The sequence below is a fragment of the Musa acuminata genome, chromosome BXJ2-8 (genome assembly GCF_036884655.1).
Source record: "Musa acuminata AAA Group cultivar baxijiao chromosome BXJ2-8, Cavendish_Baxijiao_AAA, whole genome shotgun sequence".
NCBI classification, from domain to species: Eukaryota; Viridiplantae; Streptophyta; class Magnoliopsida; order Zingiberales; family Musaceae; genus Musa; species Musa acuminata.
The window spans coordinates 40763054-40790925 of record NC_088345.1 but is presented as its reverse complement, the minus strand read 5'-3'; the positions used below and the strand labels follow the sequence as shown (position 1 = coordinate 40790925).

The window sequence follows — 27872 nt, the reverse complement described above, 5'->3', positions numbered from 1 at the left end:
TTGGCCATAATGCTGAAAAAATTGAAAAGCTTAAAAGAGAGTTTTAAGTAAGTCTTTTGGCCGCTCGAGGTGCAAAAAGGAGTGCAACACTAGGACTTCCCAGGGGGTCACACATCCTGGTACTACTCTCGCCCAAGCACGCTTAACTTCGGAGATCTGATGGGATCCGGTGCTTTAGTGCTGGTATGATCGCATTCGTTTTGTGTGCATCGTCCCTTGCCTTTGTACTCTCGAACGATCTTGGAATCGCCATTGTCGGATCTCCCCCATGCCCACGAGGCTGACCGCGTACCGGACACGGCAAGCGCGCGCCGAAACCATCGGGACTTTCTCGAACGAACTCGGAATCGCTATTGTGGCCCCATTCTGGAAAGCTCTCTACGAGCCCCACGAGACTGACAGAGTAGCAGTCATGGCAAATTCCAAGGCTCAAAACCATCACCTCGGAGGTCGACGGGAGAGGTTTTGGCCGCTCGGGGCGCAAAAACGAGTGCAACAGGGGGTCACCCATCCAAGAACCATGTCTGATCTTTGTATGTTTATGAAGAAATTTTTAGATGATGATTTCATTATTCTCCTGCTATATGTTAATGACATATTTATTGTTGGCCAAAATGTTGGAAAAATTGAAAAGCTTAAAAGAGAGTTTTAATTAAGTCTTTTGGCCGCTCGGGGTGCGAAAAGGAGTGCAACACGAGGACTTCCCAGGGGGTCACACATCCAGGTACTACTCTCGCTCAAGCATGCTTAACTTCGGAGATCTGATGGGATCCGGTGCTTTAGTGCTGGTATGATCGCATTCATTTTGTGTGCATCGTCCCTCGCCTTTGTACTCTCGAATGATCTGTTAGGATCGAGAGCACTAAGAGGGGGGGGGTGAATTAGTGCAGCGGAAATCTTACAATAATTTAAAAACCAAAAGCTGCGTTCGTTCAAAAACTATTATGATGCAAACTAAAATTCTCAGTTTGTATCTAAGTGCAGTTTGCGTCTAAGCGCAGTTTTGCGTCTAAACTCAGATTTACGTCTAAATGCAGATTTACGTCTAAACGCAGATTTACGTCTAAACGTAGTTTTACGTCTAAACGCAGATTTACGTCTAAACGCAGTTTTACGTCTAAACGTAGTTTTACGTCTAAACGCAGATTTACGTCTAAACGCAGTTTTACGTCTAGACGCAGATTTACGTCTAAACTTTGAAACTCGTTTGTATACTCGCAGAAGGCAGTATGCAGTTGAAATCAAGACGTAAACGTGAACTGAAATCTGATGATTGAGCGAGGAAAGCCGATTTACGTCTGAATGCAGTTTTACGTCTAAATGTTGAAACTCGTTCGTAAAATCGTAGAGGACAGATTGCAGTTATTAATAGGATTAAAATGTAAGCGTAAACTGCAAAGAAGCTCATTCGTAAAAGCACGGAAAACAGTTCTGCAGAATCAAACGTAAACGTAAACTGTAATGTATGAAAATACGAATTTATGTCTGAATGCAGATTTGGAAGAACAGCACTTAGAACTTGTTCGTGAAAGCGCAGAGAGCAGTAGTGATGAGGGAGGTTTGCAGTAATGATAAAGTGCTAAAAAATAAACGCAAACCAGAGATTTAGAGTGGTTCGGTCAGCCTTGACCTACTCCACTTTTGGCTTCCTCCACCGATGAGGTTGCCGACGTCAACTAGGTGCCTTCCTTCAATGGGCGAAGGCCAAACTGCCCTTTTACAATTTCTCTCCTTTTGACAGGCTTAGGAGACAACCTTTACAGACCTTTCTCTCCTCACTTTACAATTGAAAACTTGAAGAACAGAAGGAGGAGACTTAAAGGCTTTACAACACTTTTGAGCTCTTAGAATCACAGAAAAGATCAAGATTTCGGTGTAGGTCTTTATCTTTTCAGTGCTGAATGGGTGGGGTATTTATAGGCCCCAACCCAATTCAAAATTCGAGCTCAAAACGATCAAATCCCAGAATTCTGGGATCAGGCGGTTGCACCTCTTGACTGGAGAGGTGGCACCGCCTGGCAGAGCTCGAAGACTGAGCTCAGGCGATTGCTTCTCTCTGCCAGAGCTCGAAGACTGAATTCGATGGTTGCATCACCTGGCAGAGCTCGAAGACTGAGCTTGGTGATTGCATCACCTGGCAGAGCTCGAAACTGAGCTCGGTGGTTGCATCACCTGGCAGAGCTCCAAGCTGAGCTCAGGCTGATCCACCTCTCTGCTAGAGCTCGAAGACTGAGCTCGGTGATTGCATCACCTGGCAGAGCTCGAGACTGAGCTCAGGCTGATGCACCTCTCTGCCAGAGCTCGAAGACTGAGCTCGGTGGTTGCATCGCCTGGCAGAGCTCGAAACTTGAGCTCTGGCGGTGCTACCTCTTGGCAGAGGAGGTTGCACCGCCCAGTCTAGCTCGAAGACTGAGCTCTGGGCGGTTGCACCTCTCGGCTTGGGCGGTTGCACCTCCCAGCCTCGCAGCCCTGGCGGTTGCACCTCCTGGCTGGGGCGGTTGCACCTCCCAACCCCACAGCCCAGGCGGTTGCACCTCCTGGCTGGGGCGGTTGCACCTCCTGGTGCAATCAGGGTCCGAATGGTTCACTCCATTCGGCCCACTTTGAATCTTTTCAGGGGCCCAATTGCCCCAAGATTAAGCTAATGGGATCACCTCCCATTTTCATGCTTAATCATCATGCTAACTACGATTAACTCTAAGACAACTTCTGCAGCTTTGCTCCGATGCGTCAATCGCTTCTTCCGGCGAGTTTCCGGCCAACTTCCGTCGATCAACCGATAACCCTCGGTGATCCTTCTGCGGACATCCGGCATACTCCTGGACTTTGCGACGATCCACTTGGCGAGTTCCGACGAGCTTCGCTTGGCAAGCTTCTGGACTTCTCGGATCTGTTCTTGCTGAACCTCCGACGACCGTCCGAACTTCCGTTGAACTCTCGAACTCCCAACGTGATCATGATCTTGACTCCGGCGCAACACCTGCTGCTTGTCTTACTCTTATCGTAGTTAATCCTGCACACTTATCTCAACACATAGATTAGATAACAAATGACAATTGACTTCATCATCAAAATCCGAGATTCAACAATCTCCCCCTTTTTGATGATGACAATCAATTGATAAAGGAGTTGTCCTTAACTCCCCCTATCTATATGCCATAGTTGAGATAAGTCAACCTTGAATTCAAGACCTAAGAATTCAAGTGACGTATTGATAAGTTAGATCAGTTAAACTTATCAATGCTCCCATCATGATGCCCATCATGATGTATCTCTTCAAGAATTATGTCAAGGCATGACATACATCATCAAGTTTGTATGATAGTGTTTGTAACCATTCATCATGTAATCATATAAAGCTACGAAGGACTTTTTACATGATGCACACATTTGAGATTTTCTAGCAAGTTTGCATTTTCTTCACAATATAGAATATCAAATCAAGATTTGATGCAAACTATAGCACATGTTCACATATCTCTTGGTGATGCAAGGATGGCATAACATTGTTTATAGCATCACTCAAGTATTTGCAACTATGACATAGATATGATTATGGCAGTTCAGCTATGACATAGTGTTTATCAATTCATATGTTTCTCCCCCTTTGTTATCAACAAAAAGCATGATAGCATTATCAAGCATATAAAGGAAGTCATGACACATATATCTCTTTATTGTTTTTGCTTGACGGAGGAAAGTCATTTTCCAAAGAGTTTTCATAAGAGTGTACGGGAACATCCCATTTTTAGCATACAACCCGAAAAATGAACTTCTTACATGCATTTGGTTAAAAATATTTGTCACATAATTTGCAACATGTTATTTGATCAAGCGTTGTCAAGGCATGTAATAGTAATAACATTCGAAAAATAATTTTAACTAGTTTAAGTATTCGGACACATCAACATTCCTAATTCTCTTCTTATGTAATCAAATTGTTCTTCACATAGGGGTTTTGTGAAGATATCAGCTAGTTGATGTTTGGTATCAATAATCTCTATGGTTACATCATGATTAGAGACATGATCTCGTATAAAGTGATGTCTAATATCAATGCGTTTGATTCTTGAGTGTTAAGCTTTTGATGTAGTAACACAATTATTTCAAGTGCAGCATTATATCATATTGTATAGCAAGATTTTTATTTCAGCAAGTGTAGCATTGTATCATATTGCATAGCAGGATTTTTATTTCAGCAAGTGTAGCATTGTATCATATTGTATAGCAGGATTTTTATTTCAGCAAATTTTTGTTTGATATCTTGATACATGGCATGAAAGCAATCATATTAGCAATAGCAACCATATCAATGTCATACTGCTGACTTATCAACTTTCATTGGTATGTTGCTTCATATTTTCAAGGCATAGGCTTTTAAACCTTTTTAGTGTCAGTGCAAAAACCGAGATAAACAACAAGAGATGTTTGCAAATATGCTTACACAGACAAAGATAACCATATCAGGGTAACATATGTACAGCATATCAGGTAACCATAAAGACAAAGTCCTTCATGAATAACATAGGGAGTTTACAATATGTCATATCAAAAACATCAGATGTTTATACAAGCTTATTCATGAGGTGGAAGATTAAAGTGCCTAAGTAAAGAGTCAAATTGTCGATGGATTTGCTGCAGCTCGGTTAGGATTTGATCTTGTCGAAGTTCAAGCCGTTCTTGTCGTTGTTCAAATCGGTCCATCCGAATCCCGATATCTTCGATGGATGATGTGTGAGTTTGCTCAACCGGATGTGTTTCCTCAAAGGGACAGATCGGAGGAGAGTGGGTACTCCTAAAGACTGGGGTTTCCGGCTCTGGTTCAGGTTCAGGTTCAGGCTGAGGGGGATCAGTTCTTCTAGGCATTCTAACCCAGTTACCGTTTCTATAGTGACATCTTAGTCGGTGAAGTAGATTTTTGTTTATTATGCTGAATCTATCTGATTTCATTACTTCTTCTTCTAGTGGTATTTGAATGTCGTAAGCTTTCATTATTCTAGTAATAATTCCACCATATGGGAGCATCATATCTTTCGTAGATAATTCCAACATGTTTTGTTGGATCAGATAGCCAAGACAAATGTCACGTTCTTTCATGATTAGGTACATAATTCCTAATTCCAATTGACTCACTTCATCATGATGGTATTGCTTAGGAAGAATTATACTAGTCATGATATGATGAAGTATCTTAGTGTTAAAGGGCATTAGATGTTCACAACTTTTAGGAATAGATTCTATGTTAGGATTGGCAAGGATTGTTCCTAAGGCTTCAACGTAGGATGTTTCAATAGTTTTTTCATCCCATGATCCTTTAAAGTAAAGTCCTATGCTTTTCATGGGAATACCTATCATATCACAAATGAATCTATCAGTGATTGAGATGTGTTGTCCTAAGAGATAGGTTGATATCCTTTCTTCATCATCTATTTGCATGTTGTTGTAAAACAATCTAACTAGTCTAGGATAAATGGGTTCGTTGATCTGCAAAATGGGAAGTAGATTTAGGTTTGCAAACCAATGGATAGTCTCTACATCTCTTAGTTCATTCAGATCTACGTATTTTCCCTTATTGATGCTTCTTAGTTCGAAGGAGAGAAATTTTTCAGCATGGTTTTTGGAATCAAAAAGAGTGAGATCAAACTCTTCTACTACTCTCCTCTTTCCCTTGTCCCTTGAGGATCTTCTAGATCCCATTACTACTGCTGTTTAGAGGGATGATGATGAGCTAAAGTAAATGAAGAACAAAACAGAATTTAAGAGCTTCTTAGAGAGTACCTTTGTGAAATCTTCAAGAGAAGGAAGGATTCTTGATGTTTTGCTCCGAAATGGGAGGTATTTGGAAGGCTTAGAGGAGTGAAATGGGAATGGAGGAGACTTGGAAGAGTAGAGGAGGAAATGGGGGTGAGTTGGGGTCGGTTCCTTAGCCGGCCCTAGTGTGGTTTTAAAGGGCAGAGCTTGCTGGCGGTTGCACCTCTGGCTGGAGCGGTGCAACCTCTGGCAACCCGTGATGGCTGGAGGTGCCACCGCCAGCTGGAGAGGTGCCACCGCCTGCAGCAGGTGAGCACCTAAGATGATTTGATTAGGGAGTCTTTGCCTTGAGGAGAGTTTCAGAGCAATTAATGTTTGTTACATGATTTCGTATGAGTTTTTATTTAAGGAAGAAGCTCTTTGTACGATCAAGATAGATCTTTTAACGTGCATACGTATGTTTGTTTGGTATCCCTTTTAAGATCATGACATATTTAGTTTCTACAAGAATTAATTCGTAGATGAACGGGTTTTGAAGATCAGGGGGGTATGTGAATTTGGATATCATATGTTTCTAATAAGGTTGTATCGTTTTTGTGATTTCACAACTTCCACTTGTTACTTAAGCGTTGTGAGTTCCTTTTTGATTCTTGGTTTATGACCATTGAGAGTCAAGGAGCAGAAAATTATTTCTTGCTCCGGCCTAGACTTTTAATGTTTTTATAGGAAGGGATGATCTTTAGGAACCCATTTGCTTTTGGGTGCCTCATAAATAGATCTACATTTTCTATCATGTTGCATAGAGTTTATCATGGTTCCTTTAGGAACCCAAATTAATTTGTTTGGACTTATTTTCTTGAATGGACAACAATGTGTCTTGTGTCCAGATTTGCAACAAAAGTTGCACTTGGTTTGGTGTTGAACATGTAAGATGGGGCCTTTTACAAAGGTAGTTGGATTTCGGTGAGGACTCCTCACAAATCCAATCCCACTTCTTTTGGGAGCATGACCCTTGTTTGTAAGGATCATGTTTAATGACTTGCTACCAACCTCGAATTTCTTCAAGGTGTCCTTAAGTAGCAAGTTTTCTTTTTGTATAGTTTCTAAATCATGACATTTGATACATGAATTTAAACTATCATGATGTTCGACTTTTAACTTATCAAACTCACAAGTAAGATTATCATGTACCTTTTTTAGCAACTTGTATTTTCTATTTATAACTTTGCATTCATCAAATAAATCATGGAAGGCATTTAATAATTCATCGAAAGATAAATCAGCATCTAATAAATCCGTTACCTCCTCTTCGATGGCCATAAAGGCGTAATGAGCAACTTGCTCGGTGTTGGACTCCTCTTCCTCAGATGCGCTCGAATCATCCCATGTTGCTTGGAGCGCCTTCTTCTTTGTTGTTCTTTTCTTGACTTGGGGACATCACTCTTGTAGTGTCCCGGCTTTTTACATTCGTAGCAGATTACTTGGTCCTTCTTGGGTTCAAGTTTATTTTTCACATCGTTTTTAAACTTGTTTCTTTTGAAGAATTTCTTAAACTTTCTTGTCAAAAGTGCCAAGTCATCGTCACAATCCTCATCACTTGAGTTTTCTCTCAAGTGGCATTCAGAAGTTTTAAGTGCCATATCCTTCCTGTTCTTTGGAAGGATGTCTTCTTGCTCTTCATGAGCTTTGCAGGTCATTTCGTAGGTCATTAATGACCCGATTAGTTCTTCAAGAGGGAAATTTCGCAGATCTTTTGCCTCTTGAATGGCGGTGACTTTAGGATCCCAACTCTTAGGAAGGGATCTTAGTATCTTATTAACAAGCTCAAAATCCGAAAAGCTCTTTCCGAGTCCTTTTAGACCGTTGACGACATCCGTGAAACGGGTAAACATGTCGCCAATGGTTTCACTCGGTTTCATTCGGAAAAGTTCAAAAGAATGCAGCAACAGATTGATTTTTGACTCTTTCACTCTACTTGTGCCCTCGTGGGTCACTTCAAGTGTGTGCCAAATATCAAAAGCAGTTTCGCAAGTTGAAACACGATTAAACTCGTTTTTATCAAGTGCGCAAAATAAGGCATTCATAGCCTTTGCATTAAGAGCGAAAGCCTTCTTCTCCAAATCGTTCCAATCGATCATTGGAAGAGAAGATTTTGAAAATCCATTTTCAACAAGGTTCCACAGTTCAAAATCCATAGAAATAAGAAAGATCCTCATTCGGGTCTTCCAGTAAGTGTAGTCCGTTCCACTGAACATGGGTGGACGTGTAATCGAATGCCCCTCTTGGTTTCCGGCGTATGCCATCTCTCTTGGGTTTTAATCCTTTAGAGAGTTAACCTCGCTCTGATACCAATTGTTAGGATCGAGAGCACTAAGAGGGGGGGGGGTGAATTAGTGCAGCGGAAATCTTACAATAATTTAAAAACCAAAAGCTGCGTTCGTTCAAAAACTATTATGATGCAAACTAAAATTCTCAGTTTGTATCTAAGTGCAGTTTGCGTCTAAGCGCAGTTTTGCGTCTAAACTCAGATTTATGTCTAAATGCAGATTTATGTCTAAACGCAGATTTACGTCTAAACGCAGATTTACGTCTAAACGCAGATTTACGTCTAAACGCAGTTTTACGTCTAAACGCAGATTTACGTCTAAACGCAGTTTTACGTCTAAATGTAGTTTTACGTCTAAACGCAGATTTACGTCTAAATGCAGTTTTACGTCTAGACGCAGATTTACGTCTAAACTTTGAAACTCGTTTGTATACTCGCAGAAGGCAGTATGCAGTTGAAATCAAGACGTAAACGTGAACTGAAATCTGATGATTGAGCGAGGAAAGCCGATTTACGTCTGAATGCAGTTTTACGTCTAAATGTTGAAACTCGTTCGTAAAATCGTAGAGGACATATTGCAGTTATTAATAGGATTAAAATGTAAGCGTAAACTGCAAAGAAGCTCGTTCGTAAAAGCACGGAAAACAGTTCTGCAGAATCAAACGTAAACGTAAACTGTAATGTATGAAAATATGAATTTACGTCTGAATGCAGATTTGGAAGAACAGCACTTAGAACTTGTTCGTGAAAGCGCAGAGAGCAGTAGTGATGAGGGAGGTTTGCAGTAATGATAAAGTGCTCGAAAATAAACGCAAACCAGAGATTTAGAGTGGTTCGGTCAGCCTTGACCTACTCCACTTTTGGCTTCCTCCACCGATGAGGTTACCGACGTCAACTAGGTGCCTTCCTTCAATGGGCGAAGGCCAAACTGCCCTTTTACAATTTCTCTTCTTTTGACAGGCTTAGGAGACAACCTTTACAGACCTTTCTCTCCTCACTTTACAATTGAAAACTTGAAGAACAGAAGGAGGAGACTTAAAGGCTTTACAACACTTTTGAGCTCTTAGAATCACAGAAAAGATCAAGATTTCGGTGTAGGTCTTTATCTTTTCAGTGCTGAATGGGTGGGGTATTTATAGGCCCCAACCCAATTCAAAATTCGAGCTCAAAACGATCAAATCCCAGAATTCTGGGATCAGGCGGTTGCACCTCTTGACTGGAGAGGTGGCACCGCCTGGCAGAGATCGAAGACTGAGCTCAGGCGATTGCTTCTCTCTGCCAGAGCTCGAAGACTGAGCTCGATGGTTGCATCACCTGGCAGAGCTCGAAGACTGAGCTTGGTGATTGCATCACCTGGCAGAGCTCGAAACTGAGCTCGGTGGTTGCATCACCTGGCAGAGCTCCAAGCTGAGCTCAGGCTGATCCACCTCTCTGCCAGAGCTCGAAGACTGAGCTCGGTGATTGCATCACCTGGCAGAGCTCGAGACTGAGCTCAGGCTGATGCACCTCTCTGCCAGAGCTCGAAGACTGAGCTCGGTGGTTGCATCGCCTGGCAGAGCTCGAAACTTGAGCTCTGGCGGTGCTACCTCTTGGCAGAGGAGGTTGCACCGCCCAGTCTAGCTCGAAGACTGAGCTCTGGGCGGTTGCACCTCTCGGCTGGGGCGGTTGCACCTCCCAGCCTCGCAGCCCTGGCGGTTGCACCTCCTGGCTGGGGCGGTTGCACCTCCCAACCCCACAGCCCAGGCGGTTGCACCTCCTGGCTGGGGCGGTTGCACCTCCTGGTGCAATCAGGGTCCGAATGGTTCACTCCATTCGGCCCACTTTGAATCTTTTCAGGGGCCCAATTTCCCCAAGATTAAGCTAATGGGATCACCTCCCATTTTCATGCTTAATCATCATGCTAACTACGATTAACTCTAAGACAACTTCTGCAGCTTTGCTCCGATGCGTCAATCGCTTCTTCCGGCGAGTTTCCGGCCAACTTCCGTCGATCAACCGATAACCCTCGGTGATCCTTCTGCGGACATCCGGCATACTCCTGGACTTTGCGACGATCCACTTGGCGAGTTCCGACGAGCTTCGCTTGGCAAGCTTCTGGACTTCTCGGATCTGTTCTTGCTGAACCTCCGACGACCGTCCGAACTTCCGTTGAACTCTCGAACTCCCAACGTGATCATGATCTTGACTCCGGCGCAACACCTGCTGCTTGTCTTACTCTTATCGTAGTTAATCCTGCACACTTATCTCAACACATAGATTAGATAACAAATGACAATTGACTTCATCATCAAAATCTGAGATTCAACATGATCTTGGAATCACCATTGTCGGATCTCTCCGATGCCCACGAGGCTGACTGCGTACCGGACACGACAAGCGCGCGCCTAAACCATCGGGACTTTCTCGAACAAACTCGCAATCGCTATTGCAGCCCCATTCCGAAAGCTCACTCCGAGCCCCACGATACTGGCTGCGTAGCGGTCACGACAAATTCCGAGGCCCAAAACCATCGCCTCGGAGGTCGACGGGAGAGGTTTTGGCCGCTCGGGGCGCAAAAACGAATGCAACAGGGGGTCACCCATCCAAGAACCATGTCTGATCATTGTATGTTTATGAAGAAATTTTTAGATGATGATTTAATTATTCTCCTACTATATGTTAATGACATATTTATTGTTGGCCATAATGCTGGAAAAATTGAAAAGCCTAATAGAGAGTGCAACACGAGGCCTTCCTAGGGGGTCACCCATCCTAGTACTACTCTCGCCCAAGCACGCTTATCTTCGGAGTTCTGATGGGATCCAGTGCTTTAGTGCTGGTATGATCTCATTCATTTTATGTGCGTCGTCCCTTGCCTTTGTACTCTCGAACGATCTCGAAATCGCCATTGTCGGATCTCTCCGATGCCCACGAGGCCGACTGCGTACCGGACACGGCAAGCGCGCGCCGAAACCATCGGGACTTTCTCGAACGAACTTGGAATCGCTATTGCGGCCCCATTCCGGAAAGCTTTCTCCGAGCCCCACGAGACTGACTACATAGAGGTCACGACAAATTCCGAGGCCCAAAACCATCGCCTCGGTGGTCGACGGGAGAGGTTTTGGCCGCTCGGGGCACAAAAACGAGTACAACAGGGGGTCACCCATCCAAGAACCATGTCTGATCATTGTATGTTTATGAAGAAATTTTTATATAATGATTTCATTATTCTCCTGCTATATGTTAATGACATATTTATTGTTGGACATAATGCTGGAAAAATTGAAAATCTTAAAAAAGAGTGCAACACGAGGCCTTCCCAGGGGGTAACCCATCCTAGTACTACTCTCGCCCAAGCATGCTTTACTTCGGAGTTCTGATGGGATCCGGTGCTTTAGTGTTGGTATGATCGCACTCATTTTGTGTGCGTCATCCCTTGCCGATGTACTCTTGAACGATCTTGGAATCACCATTGTCAAATATCTCGGATCCCACGAGGCCGACCGCGTATCGGACACGGCAAGCGCGAGGCAAAACCATCGGGACTTTCTCGAACGAACTCGGAAGCGCTATTGCGGCCCCATTCCGGAAAGCTCTCTCCGTGCCCCACGAGACCGACTACGTAGCGGTCGTGGCAAATTCCGAGGCCCAAAATCATCGCCTCAGAGGTCGACGGGAGGGGTTTTGGCCGCTCGGGGCGCAAAAACGAGTGCAACAAGGGGTCACCCATCCAAGAACCTTGTCTGATCATTGTATATTTATGAAGAAATTTTTAGATGATGATTTAATTATTCTCCTACTATATGTTAATAACATATTTATTGTTGGCCATAATGCTGAAAAAATTGAAAAGCTTAAAAGAGAGTGCAACACGAGACCTTCCTAGGGGGTCACCCATCTTAGTACTACTCTCGCCCAAGCACGCTTTACTTCGGAGTTCTGATGGGATCCAGTGCTTTAGTGCTAGTATGATCTCATTCATTTTATGTGTGTCGTCCCTCGCCTTTGTACTCTCGAACGATCTCAGAATCGCCATTGTCGGATCTCTCCGATGCCCACGAGGCCGACCGCGTACCGGACACGGCAAGCGCGCGCCGAAACCATTGGGACTTTCTCGAACGAACTCGGAATCGCTATTGCGGCTTCATTCCGGAAAGCTCTCTACGAGCCCCACGAGATTGACTGCGTAGCGGTCATGACAAATTTCGAGGCCCAAAACCATCGCCTCGGTGGTCGACGGGAGAGGTTTTGGCCGCTCGGGGCGCAAAAACGAGTGCAACAGGGGGTCACCCATCCAAGAACCATGTCTGATCATTGTATGTTTATGAAGAAATTTTTAGATGATGATTTCATTATTCTCCTGCTATATGTTAATGACATATTTATTGTTGGCCAAAATGTTGGAAAAATTGAAAAGCTTAAAAGAGAGTTTTAAGTAAGTCTTTTGGCCGCTCGGGGTGCAAAAAGGAGTTGAACACGAGGACTTCCCAGGGGGTCACACATCATGGTACTACTCTCGCCCAAGCACGCTTAACTTCGGAGATCTGATGGGATCCGGTGATTTAGTGCAGGTATGATCGCATTCGTTTTGTGTGCATCGTCCCTCGCCTTTGTACTCTCGAACGATCTTGGAATCGCCATTGTCGGATCTCTCCGATGCCCACGAGGCTGACCGCGTACCGGACACGGCAAGTGCGCGCCGAAACCATCGGGACTTTCTCGAACGAACTCGGAATCGCTATTGCAGCCCCATTCCGGAAAGCTCTCTCCGAGCCCCACGAGACCGAATGCGTAGCGGTCACGGCATATTCCGAGGCCCAAAACCATCGCCTCGGAGGTCGACGGGAGAGGTTTTGGCCGCTCGGGGCGCAAAAACGAGTGCAACAGGGGGTCACCCATCCTAGAACCATGTCTGATCATTGTATGTTTATGAAGAAATTTTTAGATGATGATTTCATTATTCTCCTGATATTTGTTAATGACATATTTATTGTTGGTCATAATGCTGGAAAAATTGAAAAGCTTAAAAGAGAGTTTTAAGTAAGTCTTTTGGCCGCTCGGGGTGCAAAAAGGAGTGCAACACGAGGACTTCCCAGGGGGTCACACATCCTGGTACTACTCTCGCCCAAGCACGCTTAACTTCGGAGATCTGATGGGATCCGGTGCTTTAGTGCTGGTATGATCGCATTCGTTTTTTGTGCATCGTCCCTCACCTTTGTACTCTCGAACGATCTTGGAATTGCCATTGTCGGATCTCTCTGATGCCCACGAGGCTGACCGCGTACCGGACACGGCAAGCGCGCGCCGAAACCATCGGGACTTTCTCGAACGAACTCGGAATCGCTATTGCAGCCCCATTCCGGAAAGCTCTCTCCGAGCCCCACGAGACCGAATGCGTAGCGGTCACGGCAAATTCCGAGGCCCAAAACCATCGCCTCGGAGGTCGACGGGAGAGGTTTTGGCCGCTTGGGGCGCAAAAACGAGTGCAACAGGGGGTCACCCATCCTAGAACCATGTCTGATCATTGTATGTTTATGAAGTAATTTTTAGATGATGATTTTATTATTCTCCTGCTCTTTGTTAATGACATATTTATTGTTGGCCATAATGCTGGAAAAATTGAAAAGCTTAAAAGAGAGTTTTAAGTAAGTCTTTTGGCCGCTCGGGGTGCAAAAAGGAGTGCAACACGAGGACTTCCCAGGGGGTCACACATCCTGGTACTACTCTCGCCCAAGCACGCTTAACTACTGAGATCTGATGGGATCCGGAGCTTTAGTGCTGGTATGATCGCATTCATTTTGTGTGCATTGTCCCTCGCATTTGTACTCTCGAACGAACTTAGAATCGCCATTGCCGGATCTCTCCGATGCCCACGAGGATGACCGCGTACCGGACACGGCAAGCTCGCGCCGAAACCATCGGGACTTTCTCGAACGAACTCGGAATCGCTATTGCAGCCCCATTCCGGAAAGCTCTCTCCGAGCCCCACGAGACCGAATGCGTCGCAGTCACGGTATATTCCCAGGCCCAAAACCATCGCCTCGGAGGTCGACGGGAGAGGTTTTGGCCGCTCGGGGCGCAAAAACGAATGCAACAGGGGGTCACCCATCCAAGAACCATGTCTGATCATTGTATGTTTATGAAGAAATTTTTAGATGATGATTTAATTATTCTCCTACTATATGTTAATGACATATTTATTGTTGGCCATAATGCTGGAAAAATTGAAAAGCCTAATAGAGAGTGCAACACGAGGCCTTCCTAGGGGGTCACCCATCCTAGTACTACTCTCGCCCAAGCACGCTTATCTTCGGAGTTCTGATGGGATCCAGTGCTTTAGTGCTGGTATGATCTCATTCATTTTATGTGCGTCGTCCCTTGCCTTTGTACTCTCGAACGATCTCGGAATCGCCATTGTCGGATCTCTCCGATGCCCACGAGGCCGACTGCGTACCGGACACGGCAAGCGCGCGCCGAAACCATCGGGACTTTCTCGAACGAACTTGGAATCGCTATTGCGGCCCCATTCCGGAAAGCTTTCTCCGAGCCCCACGAGACTGACTACATAGAGGTCACGACAAATTCTGAGGCCCAAAACCATCGCCTCGGTGGTCGACGGGAGAGGTTTTGGCCGCTCGGGGCACAAAAACGAGTACAACAGGGGGTCACCCATCCAAGAACCATGTCTGATCATTGTATGTTTATGAAGAAATTTTTATATAATGATTTCATTATTCTCCTGCTATATGTTAATGACATATTTATTGTTGGACATAATGCTGGAAAAATTGAAAATCTTAAAAAAGAGTGCAACACGAGGCCTTCCCAGGGGGTAACCCATCCTAGTACTACTCTCGCCCAAGCATGCTTTACTTCGGAGTTCTGATGGGATCCGGTGCTTTAGTGTTGGTATGATCGCACTCATTTTGTGTGTGTCATCCCTTGCCGATGTACTCTTGAACGATCTTGGAATCACCATTGTCAAATATCTCGGATCCCACGAGGCCGACCGCGTATCGGACACGGCAAGCGCGAGGCAAAACCATCGGGACTTTCTCGAACGAACTCGGAAGCGCTATTGCGGCCCCATTCCGGAAAGCTCTCTCCGTGCCCCACGAGACCGACTACGTAGCGGTCGTGGCAAATTCCGAGGCCCAAAATCATCGCCTCAGAGGTCGACGGGAGGGGTTTTGGCCGCTCGGGGCGCAAAAACGAGTGCAACAAGGGGTCACCCATCCAAGAACCTTGTCTGATCATTGTATATTTATGAAGAAATTTTTAGATGATGATTTAATTATTCTCCTACTATATGTTAATAACATATTTATTGTTGGCCATAATGCTGAAAAAATTGAAAAGCTTAAAAGAGAGTGCAACACGAGACCTTCCTAGGGGGTCACCCATCTTAGTACTACTCTCGCCCAAGCACGCTTTACTTCGGAGTTCTGATGGGATCCAGTGCTTTAGTGCTAGTATGATCTCATTCATTTTATGTGTGTCGTCCCTCGCCTTTGTACTCTCGAACGATCTCAGAATCGCCATTGTCGGATCTCTCCGATGCCCACGAGGCCGACCGCGTACCGGACACGGCAAGCGCGCGCCGAAACCATTGGGACTTTCTCGAACGAACTCGGAATCGCTATTGCGGCTTCATTCCGGAAAGCTCTCTACGAGCCCCACGAGATTGACTGCGTAGCGGTCATGACAAATTTCGAGGCCCAAAACCATCGCCTCGGTGGTCGACGGGAGAGGTTTTGGCCGCTCGGGGCGCAAAAACGAGTGCAACAGGGGGTCACCCATCCAAGAACCATGTCTGATCATTGTATGTTTATGAAGAAATTTTTAGATGATGATTTCATTATTCTCCTGCTATATGTTAATGACATATTTATTGTTGGCCAAAATGTTGGAAAAATTGAAAAGCTTAAAAGAGAGTTTTAAGTAAGTCTTTTGGCCGCTCGGGGTGCAAAAAGGAGTTGAACACGAGGACTTCCCAGGGGGTCACACATCATGGTACTACTCTCGCCCAAGCACGCTTAACTTCGGAGATCTGATGGGATCCGGTGATTTAGTGCAGGTATGATCGCATTCGTTTTGTGTGCATCGTCCCTCGCCTTTGTACTCTCGAACGATCTTGGAATCGCCATTGTCGGATCTCTCCGATGCCCACGAGGCTGACCGCGTACCGGACACGGCAAGTGCGCGCCGAAACCATCGGGACTTTCTCGAACGAACTCGGAATCGCTATTGCAGCCCCATTCCGGAAAGCTCTCTCCGAGCCCCACGAGACCGAATGCGTAGCGGTCACGGCATATTCCGAGGCCCAAAACCATCGCCTCGGAGGTCGACGGGAGAGGTTTTGGCCGCTCGGGGCGCAAAAACGAGTGCAACAGGGGGTCACCCATCCTAGAACCATGTCTGATCATTGTATGTTTATGAAGAAATTTTTAGATGATGATTTCATTATTCTCCTGATATTTGTTAATGACATATTTATTGTTGGCCATAATGCTGGAAAAATTGAAAAGCTTAAAAGAGAGTTTTAAGTAAGTCTTTTGGCCGCTCGGGGTGCAAAAAGGAGTGCAACACGAGGACTTCCCAGGGGGTCACACATCCTGGTACTACTCTCGCCCAAGCACGCTTAACTTCGGAGATCTGATGGGATCCGGTGCTTTAGTGCTGGTATGATCGCATTCGTTTTTTGTGCATCGTCCCTCACCTTTGTACTCTCGAACGATCTTGGAATTGCCATTGTCGGATCTCTCTGATGCCCACGAGGCTGACCGCGTACCGGACACGGCAAGCGCGCACCGAAACCATCGGGACTTTCTCGAACGAACTCGGAATCGCTATTGCAGCCCCATTCCGGAAAGCTCTCTCCGAGCCCCATGAGACCGAATGCGTAGCGGTCACGGCAAATTCCGAGGCCCAAAACCATCGCCTCGGAGGTCGACGGGAGAGGTTTTGGCCGCTTGGGGCGCAAAAACGAGTGCAACAGGGGGTCACCCATCCTAGAACCATGTCTGATCATTGTATGTTTATGAAGTAATTTTTAGATGATGATTTTATTATTCTCCTGCTCTTTGTTAATGACATATTTATTGTTGGCCATAATGCTGGAAAAATTGAAAAGCTTAAAAGAGAGTTTTAAGTAAGTCTTTTGGCCGCTCGGGGTGCAAAAAGGAGTGCAACACGAGGACTTCCCAGGGGGTCACACATCCTGGTACTACTCTCGCCCAAGCACGCTTAACTACTGAGATCTGATGGGATCCGGAGCTTTAGTGCTGGTATGATCGCATTCATTTTGTGTGCATTGTCCCTCGCATTTGTACTCTCGAACGAACTTAGAATCGCCATTGCCGGATCTCTCCGATGCCCACGAGGATGACCGCGTACCGGACACGGCAAGCTCGCGCCGAAACCATCGGGACTTTCTCGAACGAACTCGGAATCGCTATTGCAGCCCCATTCCGGAAAGCTCTCTCCGAGCCCCACGAGACCGAATGCGTCGCAGTCACGGTATATTCCCAGGCCCAAAACCATCGCCTCGGTGGTCGACGGGAGAGGTTTTGGCCGCTCGGGGCGCAAAAATGAGTGCAACAGGGGGTCACCCATCCTAGAACCATGTCTGATCATTGTATGTTTATGAAGAAATTTTTAGATGATGATTTCATTATTCTCCTGCTATTTGTTAATGACATATTTATTGTTGGCCATAATGCTGGAAAAATTGAAAAGCTTAAAAGAGAGTTTTAAGTAAGTCTTTTGGCCGCTCGGGGTGCAAAAAGGAGTGCAACACGAGGAATTCCCAGGGGGTCACACATCCTAGTACTACTCTCGCCCACGTACGCTTAACTTTGGAGATCTGATGGGATCCGGTGCTTTAGTGCTTGTATGATCGCATTCATTTTGTGTGCATCGTCCCTCGCCTTTGTACCCTCGAACGATCTTGGAATCGCCATTGTCGGATCACTACGATGCCCACGAGGCTGACCGCGTACCGGACACGGCAAGCGCGCGCCGAAACCATCGGGACTTTCTTGAACGAACTCGTAATCGCTATTGCAGCCCCATTCCGGAAAGCTCTCTCCGAGCCCCACGAGACCGAATGCGTAGCGGTCACGGCAAATTCCGAGGCCCAAAACCATCGCCTCGGAGGTCGACGGGAGAGGTTTTGGCCGCTCGGGGCATAAAAATGAGTGCAACAGGGGGTCAGCCATCCTAGAACCATGTCTGATCATTGTATGTTTATGAAGAAATTTTTAGATGATGATTTCATTATTCTCCTGCTATTTGTTAATGACATATTTATTGTTGGCCATAATGCTGGAAAAATTGAAAAGATTAAAAGAGAGTTTTAAGTAAGTCTTTTGGCCGCTCGGGGTGCAAAAAGGAGTGCAACATGAGGACTTCCCAAGGGGTCACACATCCTGGTACTACTCTCGCCCAAGCACGCTTAACTTCGGAGATCTGATGGGATCCGGTGCTTTAGTGCTGGTATGATCGCATTCGTTTTGTGTGCATTGTCCCTCGCATTTGTACTCTCGAACGATCTTGGAATCGCCATTGTCGGATCTCTCCGATGCCCACGAGGCAGACCGCGTACCGGACACGGCAAGCACGCGCCGAAACCATCGAGACTTTCTCGAACGAACTCGGAATCGCTATTGCAGCCCCATTCCGGAAAGCTCTCTCCGAGCCCCATGAGACCGAATGCGTAGCAGTCACCGCAAATTCCGAGGCCCAAAACCATCGCCTCGGAGGTCATCGGGAGAGGTTTTGGCCGCTCGGGGCGTAAAAACGAGTGCAACAGGGGGTCACCCATCCTAGAACCATGTCTGGTCATTGTATGTTTATGAAGAAATTTTTAGATGATGATTTAATTATTCTCCTACTATATGTTAATGACATATTTATTGTTGGCCATAATGCTGAAAATATTGAAAAGCTTAAAAGAGAGTGCAACACGAGGCCTTCCTAGGGGGTCACCCATCCTAGTACTACTCTCGCCCAAACACGCTTAACTTCGGAGTTCTGATGGGATCGAGTGCTTTAGTGCTGGTATGATCTCATTCATTTTATGTGCGTCGTCCCTCGCCTTTGTACTCTCGAACGATCTCGGAATCGCCATTGTCGGATCTCTCCGATGCCCACGAGACTGACCGCGTATCGGACACGGCAAGCGCGTGCCGAAACCATCGGTACTTTCTCGAACGAACTCGGAATCACTATTGCGGCTTCATTCCGGAAAGCTCTCTCTGAGCCCCACGAGACTGGCTGCGTAGCGGTCACGACAAATTCCGAGGCCCAAAACCATCGCCTCGGAGGTCGACGGGAGAGGTTTTGGCCACTCGGGGCGCAAAAACGAGTGCAACAGGGGGTCACCCATCCAAGAACCATGTCTGATCATTGTATGTTTATGAAGAAATTTTTAGATGATGATTTCATTATTCTCCTGCTATATGTTAATGACATATTTATTGTTGGCCAAAATGTTGGAAAAATTGAAAAGCTTAAAAGAGAGTTTTAAGTACGTCTTTTGGCCGCTCGGGGTGCAAAAAGGAGTGCAACAGGAGGACTTCCCAAGGGGTCACACATCCTGGTACTACTCTAGCCCAAGCACGCTTAACTTCGGAGATCTGATGGGATCCGGTCCTTTTGTGCTGGTATGATCGCATTCGTTTTGTGTGCATCGTCCCGCGCCTTTGTACTCTCGAACGATCTTGGAATCACCGTAGTCGGATCTCTCCGATGCCCACGAGGCTGACTGCGTACTGGACACGGCAAGCGCGCGCCGAAACCATCGCGACTTTCTCGAACGAACTCGGAATCGCTATTGCAGCCCCATTCCGGAAAGCTCTCTCCGAGCACCACGAGACCGAATGCGTAGTGGTCACGGCAAATTCCGAGGCCCAAAACCATCGCCTCGGAGGTCGATGGGATAGGTTTTGGCCGCTCGGGGCGCAAAAACGAGTGCAACAGGGGGTCACCCATCCTAGAACCATGTCTGATCATTGTATGTTTATGAAAAAATTTTTAGATGATGATTTCATTATTCTCCTGCTATTTGTTAATGACATATTTATTGTTGGCCATAATGCTGGAAAAATTGAAAAGCTTAAAAGAGAGTTTTAAGTAAGTCTTTTGGCCGCTCGGGGTGCAAAAAGGAGTGCAACACGAGGACTTCCCAGGGGGTCACACATCCTGGTACAACTCTCGCCCAAGCACGCTTAACTTCGGAGATCTGATAGGATCCGGTGCTTTAGTGCTGGTATGATCGCATTCGTTTTGTGTGCATCGACCCTCGCCTTTGTACTCTCGAACGATCTTGGAATCGCCATTATCGGATATCTCCGATGCCCACGAGGCTGACCGCGTACCGGACACGGCAAGCGCGCGCCGAAACCATCGGGACTTTCTCGAACGAACTCGGAATCGCTATTGCAGCCCCATTCCGGAAAGCTCTCTCCGAGCCCCATGAGACCGAATGCGTAGCGGTCACGGCAAATTCCGAGGCCCAAAAACGAGTGCAACAGGGGATCACCCATCCTAGAACCATGTCTGATCATTGTATGTTTATGAAGAAATTTTTAGATGATGATTTAATTATTCTCCTACTATATGTTAATGACATATTTATTGTTGGCCATAATGCTGGAAAAATTGAAAAGCTTAAAAGAGAGTGCAACACAAGGCCTTCCTAGTGTTAGGATCGAGAGCACTAAGAGGGTGGGGGTGAATTAGTGCAGCGGAAATCTTACAGCGATTAAAAACCAAAAGCTGCGTTCGTTCAAAAACTATTATGATGCAAAAGCAAATTCTCAGTTTGTATCTAAGTGCAGTTTGCGTCTAAGCGCAGATTGCGTCTAAGCGCAGTTTTGCGTCTAAGCGCAGTTTACGTCTAAACTCAGATTTACGTCTAAACGCAGTTTTACGTCTAAACGCAGATTTACGTCTAAACGCAGATTTACGTCTAAACGCAGTTTTACGTCTAAACGCAGATTTACGTCTAAACTCAGATTTACGTCTAAACGCAGTTTTACGTCTAAATGCAGATTTACGTCTAAACGCAGATTTACGTCTAAACGCAGTTTTACGTCTAAACGCAGATTTACGTCTAAACTCAGATTTACGTCTAAACTCAGATTTACGTCTAAACGTAGATTTACGTCTAAACGCAGTTTTACGTCTAGACGCAGATTTACGTCTAAACTTTGAAACTCATTTGTATACTCGCAGAAGGCAGTATGTAGTTGAAATCAAGACGTAAACGTGAACTGAGATCTGATGATTGTACGAGGAAAGCCGATTTACGTCTGAATGCAGTTTTACGTCTAAATGTTGAAACTCGTTCGTAAAATCGTAGAGGACAGTTTGCAGTTATCAATAGGATCAAAATGTAAGTGTAAACTGCAAAGAAGCTCGTTCGTAAAAGCACGGAAGACAGTTCTGCAGAATCAAACGTAAACGTAAACTGTAATGTATGAAAATACGAATTTACGTCTGAATGCAGATTCGGAAGAACAGCACTTAGAACTTGTTTGTGAAAGCGCAGAGAGCAGTAGTAATGAAGGAGGTTTGCAGTAATGATAGAGTGCTCAAAAATAAACTCAAACCAGAAATTTAGAGTGGTTCGGTCAGCCTTGACCTACTCCACTTTTGGCTTCCTCCACCGACGAGGTTGCCGACGTCAACTAGGGGCCTTCCTTCAATAGGCGAAGGCCAACTACCCTCTTACAGATTCACTCCTTTTGACGGGCTTAGGAGACAACCCTTTACAGACCTTTCTCTCCTCACTTTACAACTGAAAACTTGAAGAACAGAAGGAGGAGACTTAAAGGCTTTACAACACTTTTGAGCTCTTAGAATCACAGAAAAGATCAAGATTTCGGTGTAGGTCTGTATCTTTTCAGTGCTGAATGGGTGGGGTATTTATAGGCCCCAACCCAATTCAAAATTCGAGCTCAAAACGATCAAATCGATCAAATCCCAGAATTCTGGGATCAGGCGGTTGCACCTCTTGACTGGAGAGGTGGCACCGCCTGGCAGAGCTCGAAGACTGAGCTCAGGCGATTGCTCCTCTCTGCCAGAGCTCAAAGACTGAGCTCGATGGTTGCATCACTTGGCAGAGCTCGAAGACTGAGCTCGGTGGTTGCATCACCTGGCAGAGCTCGAAATCTGAGCTTGGTGGTTGCATCACCTGGCAGAGCTCGAAACTGAGCTCAGGCTGATGCACCTCTCTGCCAGAGCTCGAAGACTGAGCTTGGTGGTTGCATCACCTGGCAGAGCTCGAGACTGAGCTCAGGCTGATACACCTCTCTGCCAGAGCTCGAAGACTGAGCTCGGTGGTTGCATCGCCTGGCAGAGCTCGAAACTTGAGCTCTGGCGGTGCTACCTCTTGACAGAGGAGGTTGCACCGCCCAGTCTAGCTCGAAGACTGAGCTCTGGGCGGTTGCACCTCTTGGCTGGGGCGATTGCACCTCCCAACCTCGCAGCCCTGGCGGTTGCACCTCCTGGCTGGGGCGGTTGCACCTCCTGGTGCAATCAGGGTCCGAATGGTTCGCTCCATTCGGCCCAATTTGAATCTTTTCAGAGGCCCAATTGCCCCAAGATTAAGCTAATGGGATCACCTCCCATTTTCATGCTTAATCATCATGCTAACTACGATTAACTCTAAGACAACTTTTGCAGCTTTGCTCCGATGCGTCAATCGCTTCTTCCGGCGAGTTTCCGGCCAACTTCCGTCGATCATCCGATAAACCCTCGGTGATCCTTCTGCGGACATCCGGCATACTCCTGGACTTTGCGACGATCCACTTGGCGAGTTCCGACGAGCTTCGCTTGGCAAGCTTCTGGACTTCTCGGATCTGTTCTCGCTGAACCTCCGACGACCGTCCGAACTTCCGTCGAACTCTCGAACTCCCAACGTGATCATGATCTTGACTCCGGCGCAACACCTGCTGCTTGTCTTACTCTTATCGTAGTTAATCCTGCACACCAAATCAAAACTTCGATCGAGACAATTAATCCTAAGCAATTAACCAAGTTGTCCGACATGTCATTGGTCCCTCGACGCTTCGTCCGATTCTTCGGCGCATCGTCCTCTTCTGCAGCCTATTGCCCAATCGGCCAGTTGACTCCGCAACTCCGATATCCTTGGCACAATACCCGCTCTTCTTGGCCCGATGCCCGAGTCCACGGCCCGAAGCCTTCTGTCGATACGTCGACCGATCCACCGGCCCGACGTCCAATCTTCTGACATGTTCCTTCGGCACAACATGATTTTCCTGCTTTAATTGTCTCATCCTGATCGAAGCATCCTGCGTCACTCAAAACGCAGATTAAATCATAAACATATATCAAGTAGTTTCATCATCAAAATACGAGATTCAACACCTAGGGGGTCACCCATCCTAGTACTACTCTCGCCCAAGCACGCTTAACTTCGGAGTTCTGATGGGATCCAGTGCTTTAGTGCTGGTATGATCTAATTCATTTTATGTGCATCGTCCCTCGCCTTTGTACTCTCGAACGATCTCGGAATCGCCATTGTCGGATCTCTCCGATGCCCACGAGGCCGACCGCGTACCGGACACGGCAAGCGCGCGCCGAAACCATCGGGACTTTCTCGAACGAACTCGGAATCGCTATTGCGGCCCCATTCCGGAAAGCTCTCTCCGAGCCACACGAGACTGACAGCGTAGCGGTCACGACAAATTCCGAGGCCCAAAACCATCGCCTCGGAGGTCGACGGGAAAGGTTTTGGCCGCTCGGGGCGCAAAAACGAGTGCAACAGGGGGTCACCCATCCAAGAACCATGTCTGATCATTGTATGTTTATGAAGAAATTTTTAGATAATGATTTCATTATTCTCCTGCTATATGTTAATGACATATTTATTGTTGGCCATAATGCTGGAAAAATTGAAAAGCTTGAAAGAGAGTGCAACACGAGACCTTCCTAGGGGGTCACCCATCCAAGTACTACTCTCGCACAAGCACGCTTAACTTCGGAGTTCTGATGGGATCCGGTGCTTTAGTGCTGGTATGATCGCGCTCGTTTTGTGTGCGTCATCCCTCGCCTTTGTACTCTCGAACGATCTCGGGATCGCCATTGTCAGATCTCTCCGATGCCCACGAGGCCGACCGCGTACCGGACACGGTAAGCGCGCGCCGAAACCGTCGGGACTTTCTCGAACGAACTCGGAATCGCCATTGCGGCCCCATTCCGGAAAGCTCTCTCCGAGCCCCACGAGACTGACTGCGTAGCGGTCACGGCAAATTCCGAGGCCCAAAACCGTCACCTCGGAGGTCGACGGGAGAGGTTTTGGCCGCTCGGGGCGCAAAAAGGAGTGCAACAGGGGGTCACCCATCCTAGAACCGTGTCTGATCATTGTGTGTTTATGAAGAAATTTTTAGATGATGATTTCATTATTCTCCTGCTATATGTTAATGACATATTTATTGTTGGCCATAATGCTGGAAAAATTGAAAAGCTTGAAAGAGAGTTTTAAGTAAGTTTTTTGGCCGCTCGGGGCGCAAAAAGGAGTGCAACACGAGGACTTCCCAGGGGGTCACCCATCCTAGTACTACTCTCGCACAAGCACGCTTAACTTCGGAGTTCTGATCGGATCCGATGCTTTAGTGCTGGTATGATCGCGCTCGTTTTGTCTGCGTCGTCGCTCGCCTTTGTACTCTCGAACGATCTCGGGATCGCCATTGTCAGATCTCTCCGATGCCCACGAGGCCGACCGCGTACCGGACACGGCAAGCGCGCGCCGAAATCGTCGGGACTTTCTCGAACGAACTCGGAATCGCCATTGCGGCCCCATTCCGGAAAGCTCTCTCCGAGCCCCACGAGACTGACTGCGTAGCTGTCACGGCAAATTCCGAGGCCCAAAACCATCGCCTCGGAGGTCGACGGGAGAGGTTTTGGCCGCTCGGGGCGCAAAAACGAGTGCAACAGGGGGTCACCCATCCAAGAACCATGTCTGATCATTGTATGTTTATGAAGAAATTTTTAGATAATGATTTCATTATTCTCCTGCTATATGTTATTGACATATTTATTGTTGGCCATAATGCTGGAAAAATTGAAAAGCTTGAAAGAGAGTGCAACACGAGACCTTCCTAGGGGGTCACCCATCCAAGTACTACTCTCGCACAAGCACGCTTAACTTCGGAGTTCTGATGGGATCCGGTGCTTTAGTGCTGGTATGATCGCGCTCGTTTTGTGTGCGTCATCCCTCGCCTTTGTACTCTCGAACGATCTCGGGATCGCCATTGTCAGATCTCTCCGATGCCCACGAGGCCGACCGCGTACCGGACACGGCAAGCGCGCGCCGAAACCGTCGGGACTTTCTCGAACGAACTCGGAATCGCCATTGCGGCCCCATTCCGGAAAGCTCTCTCCGAGCCCCACGAGACTGACTGCGTAGCGGTCACGGCAAATTCCGAGGCCCAAAACCGTCACCTCGGAGGTCGACGGGAGAGGTTTTGGCCGCTCGGGGCGCAAAAAGGAGTGCAACAGGGGGTCACCCATCCTAGAACCGTGTCTGATCATTGTGTGTTTATGAAGAAATTTTTAGATGATGATTTCATTATTCTCCTGCTATATGTTAATGACATATTTATTATTGGCCATAATGCTGGAAAAATTGAAAAGCTTGAAAGAGAGTTTTAAGTAAGTTTTTTGGCCGCTCGGGGCGCAAAAAGGAGTGCAACACGAGGACTTCCCAGGGGGTCACCCATCCTAGTACTACTCTCGCACAAGCACGCTTAACTTCGGAGTTCTGCTCGGATCCGATGCTTTAGTGCTGGTATGATCGCGCTCGTTTTGTCTGCGTCGTCGCTCGCCTTTGTACTCTCGAACGATCTCGGGATCGCCATTGTCAGATCTCTCCGATGCCCACGAGGCCGACCGCGTACCGGACACGGCAAGCGCGCGCCGAAATCGTCGGGACTTTCTCGAACGAACTCGGAATCGCCATTGCGGCCCCATTCCGGAAAGCTCTCTCCGAGCCCCACGAGACTGACTGCGTAGCTGTCACGGCAAATTCCGAGGCCCAAAACCATCGCCTCGGAGGTCGACGGGAGAGGTTTTGGCCGCTCGGGGCGCAAAAAGACGGGAGAGGTTTTGGCCGCTCGGGGCGCAAAAACGAGTGCAACAGGGGGTCACCCATCCAAGAACCATGTCTGATCATTGTATGTTTATGAAGAAATTTTTAGATAATGATTTCATTATTCTCCGCTATATGTTATTGACATATTTATTGTTGGCCATAATGCTGGAAAAATTGAAAAGCTTGAAAGAGAGTGCAACACGAGACCTTCCTAGGGGGTCACCCATCCAAGTACTACTCTCGCACAAGCACGCTTAACTTCGGAGTTCTGATGGGATCCGGTGCTTTAGTGCTGGTATGATCGCGCTCGTTTTGTGTGCGTCATCCCTCGCCTTTGTACTCTCGAACGATCTCGGGATCGCCATTGTCAGATCTCTCCGATGCCCACGAGGCCGACCGCGTACCGGACACGGCAAGCGCGCGCCGAAACCGTCGGGACTTTCTCGAACGAACTCGGAATCGCCATTGCGGCCCCATTCCGGAAAGCTCTCTCCGAGCCCCACGAGACTGACTGCGTAGCGGTCACGGCAAATTCCGAGGCCCAAAACCGTCACCTCGGAGGTCGACGGGAGAGGTTTTGGCCGCTCGGGGCGCAAAAAGGAGTGCAACAGGGGGTCACCCATCCTAGAACCGTGTCTGATCATTGTGTGTTTATGAAGAAATTTTTAGATGATGATTTCATTATTCTCCTGCTATATGTTAATGACATATTTATTATTGGCCATAATGCTGGAAAAATTGAAAAGCTTGAAAGAGAGTTTTAAGTAAGTTTTTTGGCCGCTCGGGGCGCAAAAAGGAGTGCAACACGAGGACTTCCCAGGGGGTCACCCATCCTAGTACTACTCTCGCACAAGCACGCTTAACTTCGGAGTTCTGCTCGGATCCGATGCTTTAGTGCTGGTATGATCGCGCTCGTTTTGTCTGCGTCGTCGCTCGCCTTTGTACTCTCGAACGATCTCGGGATCGCCATTGTCAGATCTCTCCGATGCCCACGAGGCCGACCGCGTACCGGACACGGCAAGCGCGCGCCGAAATCGTCGGGACTTTCTCGAACGAACTCGGAATCGCCATTGCGGCCCCATTCCGGAAAGCTCTCTCCGAGCCCCACGAGACTGACTGCGTAGCTGTCACGGCAAATTCCGAGGCCCAAAACCATCGCCTCGGAGGTCGACGGGAGAGGTTTTGGCCGCTCGGGGCGCAAAAACGAGTGCAACAGGGGGTCACCCATCCAAGAACCATGTCTGATCATTGTATGTTTATGAAGAAATTTTTAGATAATGATTTCATTATTCTCCGCTATATGTTATTGACATATTTATTGTTGGCCATAATGCTGGAAAAATTGAAAAGCTTGAAAGAGAGTGCAACACGAGACCTTCCTAGGGGGTCACCCATCCAAGTACTACTCTCGCACAAGCACGCTTAACTTCGGAGTTCTGATGGGATCCGGTGCTTTAGTGCTGGTATGATCGCGCTCGTTTTGTGTGCGTCATCCCTCGCCTTTGTACTCTCGAACGATCTCGGGATCGCCATTGTCAGATCTCTCCGATGCCCACGAGGCCGACCGCGTACCGGACACGGCAAGCGCGCGCCGAAACCGTCGGGACTTTCTCGAACGAACTCGGAATCGCCATTGCGGCCCCATTCCGGAAAGCTCTCTCCGAGCCCCACGAGACTGACTGCGTAGCGGTCACG

The 27872-nt window shown here is 47.1% G+C and overlaps 26 non-coding genes and 1 pseudogene across 26 annotated transcripts; all 27 read right to left on the bottom strand.

Annotated features, from left to right (window-relative positions):
* Positions 1-78: 78 nt before the first annotated feature.
* On the bottom strand, positions 79-197 carry LOC135620941 (5S ribosomal RNA). The gene has a single exon (XR_010490170.1). It is a non-coding gene; the product is annotated as a 5S ribosomal RNA (ribosomal RNA).
* Positions 198-683: 486 nt separating this feature from the next.
* LOC135621125 (5S ribosomal RNA) lies at positions 684-802 on the bottom strand. Its single transcript, XR_010490351.1, has one exon. It is a non-coding gene; the product is annotated as a 5S ribosomal RNA (ribosomal RNA).
* A 9988-nt stretch (positions 803-10790) lies between these two features.
* Positions 10791-10909, bottom strand: LOC135621052 (5S ribosomal RNA). The gene has a single exon (XR_010490278.1). It is a non-coding gene; the product is annotated as a 5S ribosomal RNA (ribosomal RNA).
* Positions 10910-11354: 445 nt separating this feature from the next.
* Positions 11355-11473, bottom strand: LOC135620963 (5S ribosomal RNA). The gene has a single exon (XR_010490191.1). It is a non-coding gene; the product is annotated as a 5S ribosomal RNA (ribosomal RNA).
* Positions 11474-11917: 444 nt separating this feature from the next.
* LOC135621135 (5S ribosomal RNA) lies at positions 11918-12036 on the bottom strand. The gene has a single exon (XR_010490361.1). It is a non-coding gene; the product is annotated as a 5S ribosomal RNA (ribosomal RNA).
* A 486-nt stretch (positions 12037-12522) lies between these two features.
* Positions 12523-12641, bottom strand: LOC135621246 (5S ribosomal RNA). Its single transcript, XR_010490470.1, has one exon. It is a non-coding gene; the product is annotated as a 5S ribosomal RNA (ribosomal RNA).
* A 486-nt stretch (positions 12642-13127) lies between these two features.
* On the bottom strand, positions 13128-13246 carry LOC135620805 (5S ribosomal RNA). The gene has a single exon (XR_010490037.1). It is a non-coding gene; the product is annotated as a 5S ribosomal RNA (ribosomal RNA).
* A 486-nt stretch (positions 13247-13732) lies between these two features.
* LOC135621111 (5S ribosomal RNA) lies at positions 13733-13851 on the bottom strand. The gene has a single exon (XR_010490337.1). It is a non-coding gene; the product is annotated as a 5S ribosomal RNA (ribosomal RNA).
* Positions 13852-14296: 445 nt separating this feature from the next.
* On the bottom strand, positions 14297-14415 carry LOC135621051 (5S ribosomal RNA). Its single transcript, XR_010490277.1, has one exon. It is a non-coding gene; the product is annotated as a 5S ribosomal RNA (ribosomal RNA).
* A 445-nt stretch (positions 14416-14860) lies between these two features.
* LOC135620962 (5S ribosomal RNA) lies at positions 14861-14979 on the bottom strand. The gene has a single exon (XR_010490190.1). It is a non-coding gene; the product is annotated as a 5S ribosomal RNA (ribosomal RNA).
* Positions 14980-15423: 444 nt separating this feature from the next.
* On the bottom strand, positions 15424-15542 carry LOC135621134 (5S ribosomal RNA). Its single transcript, XR_010490360.1, has one exon. It is a non-coding gene; the product is annotated as a 5S ribosomal RNA (ribosomal RNA).
* Positions 15543-16028: 486 nt separating this feature from the next.
* On the bottom strand, positions 16029-16147 carry LOC135621245 (5S ribosomal RNA). Its single transcript, XR_010490469.1, has one exon. It is a non-coding gene; the product is annotated as a 5S ribosomal RNA (ribosomal RNA).
* Positions 16148-16633: 486 nt separating this feature from the next.
* LOC135620804 (5S ribosomal RNA) lies at positions 16634-16752 on the bottom strand. The gene has a single exon (XR_010490036.1). It is a non-coding gene; the product is annotated as a 5S ribosomal RNA (ribosomal RNA).
* Positions 16753-17238: 486 nt separating this feature from the next.
* On the bottom strand, positions 17239-17357 carry LOC135621110 (5S ribosomal RNA). The gene has a single exon (XR_010490336.1). It is a non-coding gene; the product is annotated as a 5S ribosomal RNA (ribosomal RNA).
* A 486-nt stretch (positions 17358-17843) lies between these two features.
* LOC135621223 (5S ribosomal RNA) lies at positions 17844-17962 on the bottom strand. Its single transcript, XR_010490447.1, has one exon. It is a non-coding gene; the product is annotated as a 5S ribosomal RNA (ribosomal RNA).
* A 486-nt stretch (positions 17963-18448) lies between these two features.
* Positions 18449-18567, bottom strand: LOC135621013 (5S ribosomal RNA). The gene has a single exon (XR_010490241.1). It is a non-coding gene; the product is annotated as a 5S ribosomal RNA (ribosomal RNA).
* Positions 18568-19012: 445 nt separating this feature from the next.
* On the bottom strand, positions 19013-19131 carry LOC135621196 (5S ribosomal RNA). Its single transcript, XR_010490421.1, has one exon. It is a non-coding gene; the product is annotated as a 5S ribosomal RNA (ribosomal RNA).
* A 486-nt stretch (positions 19132-19617) lies between these two features.
* LOC135621258 (5S ribosomal RNA) lies at positions 19618-19736 on the bottom strand. The gene has a single exon (XR_010490482.1). It is a non-coding gene; the product is annotated as a 5S ribosomal RNA (ribosomal RNA).
* A 486-nt stretch (positions 19737-20222) lies between these two features.
* LOC135621029 (5S ribosomal RNA) lies at positions 20223-20341 on the bottom strand. Its single transcript, XR_010490255.1, has one exon. It is a non-coding gene; the product is annotated as a 5S ribosomal RNA (ribosomal RNA).
* Positions 20342-23428: 3087 nt separating this feature from the next.
* Positions 23429-23550, bottom strand: LOC135621292 (5S ribosomal RNA; annotated as a pseudogene).
* A 445-nt stretch (positions 23551-23995) lies between these two features.
* LOC135620920 (5S ribosomal RNA) lies at positions 23996-24114 on the bottom strand. The gene has a single exon (XR_010490149.1). It is a non-coding gene; the product is annotated as a 5S ribosomal RNA (ribosomal RNA).
* A 486-nt stretch (positions 24115-24600) lies between these two features.
* LOC135621038 (5S ribosomal RNA) lies at positions 24601-24719 on the bottom strand. Its single transcript, XR_010490264.1, has one exon. It is a non-coding gene; the product is annotated as a 5S ribosomal RNA (ribosomal RNA).
* A 445-nt stretch (positions 24720-25164) lies between these two features.
* Positions 25165-25283, bottom strand: LOC135620919 (5S ribosomal RNA). The gene has a single exon (XR_010490148.1). It is a non-coding gene; the product is annotated as a 5S ribosomal RNA (ribosomal RNA).
* Positions 25284-25769: 486 nt separating this feature from the next.
* Positions 25770-25888, bottom strand: LOC135621175 (5S ribosomal RNA). The gene has a single exon (XR_010490400.1). It is a non-coding gene; the product is annotated as a 5S ribosomal RNA (ribosomal RNA).
* Positions 25889-26367: 479 nt separating this feature from the next.
* On the bottom strand, positions 26368-26486 carry LOC135620918 (5S ribosomal RNA). The gene has a single exon (XR_010490147.1). It is a non-coding gene; the product is annotated as a 5S ribosomal RNA (ribosomal RNA).
* A 486-nt stretch (positions 26487-26972) lies between these two features.
* LOC135621174 (5S ribosomal RNA) lies at positions 26973-27091 on the bottom strand. Its single transcript, XR_010490399.1, has one exon. It is a non-coding gene; the product is annotated as a 5S ribosomal RNA (ribosomal RNA).
* A 444-nt stretch (positions 27092-27535) lies between these two features.
* On the bottom strand, positions 27536-27654 carry LOC135620917 (5S ribosomal RNA). Its single transcript, XR_010490146.1, has one exon. It is a non-coding gene; the product is annotated as a 5S ribosomal RNA (ribosomal RNA).
* Between the last annotated feature and the right edge of the window lie 218 nt (positions 27655-27872).